Source organism: Oncorhynchus gorbuscha, unplaced genomic scaffold (genome assembly GCF_021184085.1).
Source record: "Oncorhynchus gorbuscha isolate QuinsamMale2020 ecotype Even-year unplaced genomic scaffold, OgorEven_v1.0 Un_scaffold_2221, whole genome shotgun sequence".
Lineage (NCBI taxonomy): Eukaryota > Metazoa > Chordata > Actinopteri > Salmoniformes > Salmonidae > Oncorhynchus > Oncorhynchus gorbuscha.
The window spans coordinates 65001-71020 of NW_025746790.1; positions in this window are offsets into that span (position 1 = coordinate 65001).

The window sequence follows — 6020 nt, forward strand, 5'->3', positions numbered from 1 at the left end:
GTTGTTGGTAATCAAGCCTACCACTGTAGTGTCGTCTGCGAACTTTATGATTGAGTTGGAGGCGTGCGTGGCCACGCAGTCATGGGTGAACAGGGAGTACAGGAGAGGGCTCAGAACGAACCCTTGTGGGGCCCCCGTGTTGAGGATCAACATGGTGGAGATGTTGTTACCTACCCTCACCACCTGGGGGCGTCCCGTCAGAAAGTCCAGGACCCAGTTGCACAGGACGGGGTCGAGACCCAGGTTCTCAAGTTTAATGATGAGATTGGAGGGTGCTATAGTGTTAAATGCTGAGCTGTAGTCAATGAACAGCATTCTTACCTCTGTATTCCTCTTGTCCAGATGGGTTAGGGCCGTGTGCAGTGTGGTTGAGATTGCGTTGTCTTTGGACCTTTTGGGGCAGTAAGCAAATTGGAGTGGGTCTAGGATGTCAGGTAGGGTCTCTAGTCTCTCAAAGCACTTCATGATGACGGAAGTGAGTGCTACGGGGAGATACTGGTTTAGCACAGTTACCTTAGCTTTCTTGGGAACAGAAACAATGGTGGCCCTCTTGAAGCATGTGGGAACAGCAGACTGAGATAGGGATTGATTGAATATGTCCGTAAACACACCAGTCAGCTGGTCTGCGCATGCTCTGAGGATGAGGCTAGGAATGCCATCTGGGCCGGCAGCCCTGCGAGGGTTAACACGTTTAAATGTTTTACTCACGTCTGCTGCAGCGGGCAGTGTCAGTGGCACTGTATTTTCCTCAAAGCGAGCAAAGAAGTTGTTAAGTCGATCTGGGAAGAAGACATCGTGGTCTGCGACGGGGCTGGTTTTTCTTTTTGTAATCCGTGATTGACTGTAGACCCTGCCACATTCCTCTCGTGTCTGAGCCGTTGAATTGTGACTCTACTTTGTCTCGGATGCTTAGCTTGTTTGATTGCCTTGTTGACAACATCACCAATGCACTTGCTAATAAACTCGCACACTGAATCAGCATATACATCAATGTTGTTGTCTGAGGCTTTCCGGAACATGTCCCAGTCCACGTGATCGAAGCAATCTTGAAGTGTGGAAGAAGGGCATTGGTCAAGGAGGTGACCAAGAACCCGATGGTTAATCTGACAGATCTCCAGAGTTCCTCTGTGGAGATGGGAGAACCTTCCAGAAGGACAACCATCTCTACAGCATTCCACCAATCAGGCCTTTATGGTAGAGTGGCCAGATGGAAGCCACTCCTCAGTAAAAGGAACATGACAGTCCACTTGGAGTTTGCCAAAAGGCACCTAAAGGACTCTCAGACCATGCGATAATTGATTCCTTGGTCTGATGAAACCAAGATTGAACTCTTTGGACTGAATGCCAAGGGTCACGTCTGGAGGAATCCAGGCACAGCTCATCACCTGGCCAATACCAACCCTATGGTGAAGCATGGTGATGGAAGCGGTAGGGACTGGGAGACTAGTCAGGATTGAGGGAAAGATGAATGGAGCAAAGTACAAAGAGATCCTTGATGAAAACCAGCTCCAGCTCACTCAGCGTACTCAGGACCTCAGACTGGGGGCGAAGGTTCAACTTCCAACAGGACAACAACCCTACGCACACAGCCAAGACAACGAAGGAGTGGCTTCAGGACAAGTCTCTGAATGTCCTTGAGTGGCCCACCCAGAGCCCAGACCTGAATGCGATCTAACATCTCTGGAGAGACCTGAAAATAGCTGTGCAGTGACGCTCCTCATCCAACCTGACAGAGCTTGAGAGGATCTGCAGAGAAGAATGGGAGAAACTCCCCAAATACAGATGTGCCAAGCTTGTAGCATCATACCCAAGAAGACTGGAGGCTGTAATCACTGCCAAAGTTGCTTCAACAAAGTACTGAGTAAAGGGTCAGAATACTTATGTAAATGTGATATTACAGTGTTTTATATTTAAAAAAATGCAAACATTTCTAAAAACCTGTTTTCTTTTTGTCATTATGGGGTATTGTGATGTCATTACGGGGTATTGTGATGTCATTATGGGGTATTGTGCTGTCATTATGGGGTATTGTGATGTCATTATCATTATGGGGTATTGTGATGTCATTATGGGGTATTGTGATGTCATTATGGGGTATTGTGATGTCATTATGGGGTATTGTGATGTTATTATGGGGTATTGTGATGTCATTACGGGGTATTGTGATGTCATTATGGGGTATTGTGATGTCATTATGGGGTATTGTGATGTCATTATGGGGTGTTTAGATGAGGGGGAGAACACTGTTAAATCCATTTTAGAATAAAACTGTAAAGTGGCAAAGTGTGTAAAAAGTGTTGGGGTCTGAATAGGTTCCCGAATGCCCTGCATTTCAATATGCTTCATAGATGCTGTGTATTTATTTAGTAGGCTATTGGACATGGTCAGTGATAACAGACTAGGTATGTTTTCCTAAGTTATTGTGCTTTATTACATCTATATCGGCATCATGAGTATTGAGGCTGTTGCAAAACTTTGATAAACTTTCTGAATATTTAATAACAATGTTTTTTATTGTATTTCCAGACATTTTCCAGTAACTTTTTTGATTGAATGTCTGACTTTCTCCAGATGGTTCTGTGTCATTCTGCGCCTCGTGTTGATGTAGCTGCTGAGGGGGTTAGGGTTAGGGGACGCTATAGAAAGGAATGCATTTGATTGCATAGATGGTACTTTTACTAGACGCTGATACGTGAGTATTAACTGGGATAGCTAGTCATTTCCTGTAGTACTTAACAGGATGGAACAACCCTCCCCCAACACACACACACACTTCACAGTGAGTTGTTACGAATTCCCTGCCAGTGACTCTTATCGTGTCCCCGGTGTGTACCAGGTGATTATATAATAACAAAAATAATAATAATAGATAACCCCCTAAACATAATAATAACTGTGTTCTTAAGAAACTGAATAACCCCATAAACATAATAATAACTGTGTTCTTAAGAAACTGAATAACCCCATAAACATAATAATAACTGTGTTCTTAAGAAACTGAATAACCCCCTAAACATAATAATAACTGTGTTCTTAAGAAACTGAATAAGTTACCAGGTCTGTGAGTATGTTTGTGGGGTTCCTGTTTCAGGTCTCTGTGTGTGTGTGTGTGTGTGTGTGTGTGTGTGTGTGTGTGTGTGTGTGTGTGTGTGTGTGTGTGTGTGTGTGTGTGTGTGTGTGTGTGTGTGTGTGTGTGTGTGTGTGTGTGTGTGTGTGTGTGTTAGTGTTTGTGTGTGTGTGTGTGTGTTAGTGTTTAAGGTCTGTGTGTGTGTGTGTGTTAGTGTTTAAGGTCTGTGTGTGTGTGTGTGTTAGTGTTTCAGTTCTGTGTGTGTTAGTGTTGGTGTTTCAGGTCTGTGTGTGTGTTAGTGTTTCAGGTCTGTGTGTGTGTTAGTGTTTAAGGTCTGTTAGTGTTTCAGTTCTGTGTGTGTGTTAGTGTTTCAGGTCTGTGTGATTGTCTGCGTTAGTGTTTCAGGTCACCTTTATTTAACCAGGTAGGCCACTTGAGAACATGTTCTTTAATACATGGCTACAGTACTTTACCTATTCATTACACTGTTCCTTGAAGACATTACAATTCTTGACCTATCAAACCCATGATTGGAACTCCTTTCCCGTAGCATGAGGGTTTCGATGCCAGCTGTCCAGCATATGGCTCCGAGGAGCATTCTTGGGAGATGAGGTCTACCCCAAACTATTCAATAAAAATCTTTATTATATTCTGTTGTCTTTCAGTTAAGCCTGTACTTGATTGAAAAAGTCTCATTTGACTAATTTATTTGGTTTACATTTTGGTCAAATGAAAATGAAAATGGACATTACACTAATCCCTGACCTCTGATGCGTCATACCTCTCCATCTTTCCTCTGCCAGGTCCTGGTATTCTGTTCATCCCCCTGAGCGATCTGCCACTTTGATTCCATCACAGGACCTCTGCTGAGATCACAGCCCTTCGCAATGACAACAAGGACTTTAATCCTGCTAGTCCACTCAGGTTGGAGTCCTGCACCACTCCTCTGGATCCAGAGACTTCATTAGAGACGGACGCCGTGTCATAAAGAGAACAGTTACCTTCTCTGGAAGCTATTTTAAACACTCATAGCTCGAACAAGATAACATATGTGTTTATTTTTATGTTTAGGGGTGGATCAGCTTTAATATTGCAGATAGATTGTAGCTACCATCAATGTAATTGTCTGCATCATTTCCAATCCCCCATATAAATGTTTCTGTAAATATATACAGCACCAGTCACAAGTTTGGACACACCTACTACTCATTCAAGGGTTTTCCTTTCTTTTTTACTATTTTCTACATTGCAGAATAATATTGACATCAAAACTATGAAATGACACATATGGAATCATGTAGTAACCAAAAAAGAGTTAATCAAATCAAAATAAATTGTATATTTCACATTTTTTCAAAGTAACCACCCTTTGCCTTGATGACAGCTTTTCACACTCTTGACATTCTCTCAACCAGCTTCATGAGGTAGTCACCTGGAATGCTTTTCAATTAACAGTTGAGTCTCGTCAAAAGTTCATTTGTGTGTGTAATTTCTTTCCTTCTTAATGTGTTTGAGCCATTCAGTTGTGTTCTGACAAGGTGATATACAGAATATATATTTATTTGGTAAAAGACCAAGTCCATATTATAGCACAAACAGCTCAAATAAGCAAAGAGAAACACTTTGAAGATCTTAAATTATTATTTGACCAAGGAGAGTGATGGAGTGCTGTATGATTTCAAGGTTTTACTGCTAACCTACAAAACATTACACAGGCTTGCTCCTACCTATCTTTCCGATTTGGTCCTGCCGTACATACCTACACGTACGCTACGGTCACAAGAGGAAGGCCTCCTAATTGTCCCTAGAATTTCAAAGCAAACAGCTGGAGGCAGGGCTTTCTCCTATAGAGCTCCATTGTTATGGAATGGTCTGCCTACCCATGTGAGAAACGCAGACTCGGTCTCAACCTTTAAGTCTTTACTGAAGACTCATCTCTTCAGCAGGTCCTATGATTGAGTGTAGTCTGGCCCAGGAGTGTGAAGGTGAACAGAAAGGCTCTGGAGCAACGAATCACCCTTGCTGTCTCTGCCTGGCCGGTTCCCCTATCTCCACTGGGATTCTCTGCCTCTGACCCTATTACAGGGGCTGAGTCACTGACTTACTGGTGCTCTTCCATGCCGGAGGGGGTGCGTCACTTGAGTGGGTTGAGTCACTGACGTGATCTTCCTGTCTGGGTTGTCCCCCCCCTTGGGTTGTGCCATGGCAGAGATATTTGTGGGCTATACTTGGCCTTGTGTCAGGATGGTAAGTTGGTGGTTGAAGATATCCCTCTAGTAGTGTTGGGGCTGTGCTTTGGCAAAGTGGGTGGGGTTATATCCTTCCTGTTTGGCCCTGTCCGGGGGTATCATCGGATGGGGCCACAGTGTCTCCTGACCCCTCCTGTCTCAAGCCACCAGTATTTATGCTGCAGTAGTTTATGTGTTGGGGGGCTAGAGTCAGTCTGTTATATCTGGAGTATTTCTCCTGTCTTGTCTTGTGTGAATTTAATTATGCTCTCTCTAATTCTCTTTCTTTCTCTCGAAGGACCTGAGCCTTAGGACCATGCCTCAGGACTACCTGGCCTGATGACTCCTTGCTTTCCCCAGTCCGCCTGGCCGTGCTGCTGCTCCAGTTTCAACTGTTCTGCCTACGGCTACCTGTTCACCGGTCGTGCTACCTGTCCCAGACCTGCTGTTTTCAACTCTCTAGAGACAGCAGAAGCGGTAGAGATACTCTGATGATGGGCTATGAAAAGCCAACTGACATATACTCCTGAGGTGCTGACCTGCTGCACCCTCGACAACTACTGTGATTATTATTATTTGACCCTGCTGGTCATCTATGAATATTTGAACATCTTGGCCATGTTCTGTTATAATCTCCACCCGGCACAGCCTGGTTCCTCTCTAGGTTTCTTCCTAGGTTTTGGCCTTTCTAGGGAGTTTTTCCTAGCCACCGTGCTTCTACACCT